Raw genomic sequence first — 2,500 nt, 5'->3', positions numbered from 1 at the left:
TGAAAAAAAAAGTAACAAATAAGAAAGGATCGTCGGCTTGGGGGTACGCCCGTTTCCGTTTCAACTTGTCTCGCGAGGGTGGTTTCGGGGCCAGCAGGAGAGCTCGTCGGGGTAGCAGGCCCTGCAGCCGTGGTCACCGCCAAACCCCCACAACTCGAGCAAGTGAAAAAAAAAAGTAACAAATAAGAAAGGATCGTCGGCTTGGGGGTACGCCCGTTTCCGTTTCAACTTGTCTCGCGAGGGTGGTTTCGGGGCCAGCAGGAGAGCTCGTCGGGGTAGCAGGCCCTGCAGCCGTGGTCACCGCCAAACCCCCACAACTCGAGCAAGTGAAAAAAAAAAGTAACAAATAAGAAAGGATCTCTGTCGGCTTGGGGGTACGCCCGTTTCCGTTTCAACTTGTCTCGCGAGGGTGGTTTCGGGGCCAGCAGGAGAGCTCGTCGGGGTAGCAGGCCCTGCAGCCGTGGTCACCGCCAAATCGCCACAACTCGAGCAAGTGAAAAAAAAAGTAACAAATAAGAAAGGATCGTCGGCTTGGGGGTACGCCCGTTTCCGTTTCAACTTGTCTCGCGAGGGTGGTTTCGGGGCCAGCAGGAGAGCTCGTCGGGGTAGCAGGCCCTGCAGCCGTGGTCACCGCCAAACCCCCCACAACTGTTGGGCGCCTACCTGCGCGGGGCAGGAGGACACTTTCCGATTTCAAATCTCCGTTTGCCGAGTCCACCCCGAACGCACGCGGGCGGGCGGGTTCGCATCACCCTTCGTCACAAGGGGCGAAGCCCGTTCCACCGTCTCGTCAGTAGTGCCGACCGGTCTGTGATCGACGAGGGGAGCCACACCAGGTCCGGCCCTGCTGCTTGGCGGCACCGCGTCGTCGGGAGCTCGCGACAGACGGAGGGTTTCGGTGTACTCTCCAGCCACGGGAAACGAAGCCGGTGATGCAGGCGCCGGTCTTTCGCTCCCAAATCGGCTGGGTTTACATCGTTGCTATCTAGTCACGCTCCCTTCAAACCCGACGGGGTACCTATTCCCCTCACCCGTCTGTGCGTATACAGCCTCTTTGCACTTGCGGGATGGGGGTGGTGGTTTAAAGACTCTCGAGTTGCCGCCCGTCGGTCTCCGAGCTCCGTGCAGTAGTGATCCCCAGCGAACTGCCAGCAGGGCGAACGAGCGATCCCGCTCTCGGTCGGGGCGCCTGGCGTCGATCGGTGGTCGGTGGCTTGCGGGCAAGCTGCGCTGTGAGTGTGGGAACGAGTATGACGAGCCGTTGCCGCGACTCCCAGTCCACCTCGGCGGTGGCTGGGCCGGGCGGGCGTCTGCTCGGGCGAGTGCCGCCCCCGCCTCCTCGCAGGAAGTCCGCTCGCCGACACGCCGCCACGTGCACGCGTCAGTGACGCTGCCGAACCGATGGCCGGTGCCCGTTCCCGCCTCTGCTTTTCCTAGGGCAAAGCTGCTGCACGCCTCGTGATACTAGGCGGGCGACATGGTGGCGGTGATCCTGCCTCCGTCGCTGCGGTGCGTTGGGGCACGCATCGCCTCTTGGGCGCCCTGTCCTCCTCCCCCCAATAGACGTATGTTTCTGCGGGCCGCACCAGGATGGTGCTCCCCATCGCTTCACGCCACCCTGCTCCGCCCGCACGCCGGCGTGCAGGTGGCTGTAGCTCAAGGTGGGGAGCGTATGTGCGGTCCGGGTCGCTTTCCTCTGGCGAGGGAGAGACCTAAAACAAACTCAGACAACTCTTGACGGTGGATCACTCGGCTCGTGCGTCGATGACGAACGCAGCTAGCTGCGAGAATTAATGTGAATTGCAGGACACATTGATCATCGACACTTTGAACGCACTTTGCGGCCCCGGGTTCTTCCCGGGGCCACGCCTGTCTGAGGGTCGTTTGGCAATCAATCGCACTCGCCTTGGCTGGCGAGAGCGCGGCTGGGGTGTCGCAGAGGACCCGTCCTCTTTGTCCCCCTAAGTTCAGACTCCGGAGCCCTCCGGCGTCGGAGCGCTTGGCCTTTCCCCCCCACCCTGCACATTCCGTTCGTCAGGCTCGACGCCATCCCCCCGCCGGGGAGCGCGGCCTGGCGTCCGTCTGTGTCGTGGCAGTGGGGCCAGCACGGCTGTCACCGGTCCCAGAATGGCTGTCGGTGGTTCACACTGTGTGTGTGTGCCAACCCTCCTGGTCTCTGGGACACGGAGCTGCCACGAAGTGTTGAGCCTCCAGTGGGGGGTCTGCCTAAGCTCTGCACGTCCGCATTGGGTCCGTCTCTCGGTTGGCTGGCAGTGGAAAGAGTGAAGGGAGCCGCGGAGGTCCGGTGCTGGTGCGCCGCCGGCCTGACCGTGGAGCTCGCCGGTTTGACACGCTGACCCGACTCGATGGTTGATCGATTGAGAGTGCTGGGAGCTGCAGGCCGCCCGCTGCTGCAGCCGCCCGTCTCGTGGTTCGTCCTCGGCCTTAAGTGGCCGGCGGGGCGTCTGATCCTGTCTCCCCTGCTGGCGCCGAGTGCCTG

The 2,500-nt window shown here is 63.2% G+C and overlaps 1 non-coding gene across 1 annotated transcript; it reads left to right on the top strand.

Moving 5' to 3' along the window:
• The first annotated feature begins 1,729 nt into the window (after positions 1–1,729).
• LOC140472970 (5.8S ribosomal RNA) lies at positions 1,730–1,883 on the top strand. Its single transcript, XR_011957989.1, has one exon. It is a non-coding gene; the product is annotated as a 5.8S ribosomal RNA (ribosomal RNA).
• The last annotated feature ends 617 nt before the right edge of the window (positions 1,884–2,500 follow it).

The sequence above is a fragment of the Chiloscyllium punctatum genome, unplaced genomic scaffold (genome assembly GCF_047496795.1).
Source record: "Chiloscyllium punctatum isolate Juve2018m unplaced genomic scaffold, sChiPun1.3 scaffold_477, whole genome shotgun sequence".
Lineage (NCBI taxonomy): Eukaryota > Metazoa > Chordata > Chondrichthyes > Orectolobiformes > Hemiscylliidae > Chiloscyllium > Chiloscyllium punctatum.
The sequence above is the reverse complement of the archived record's forward strand: the minus strand, read 5'-3'. Positions and strand labels throughout refer to the sequence as shown.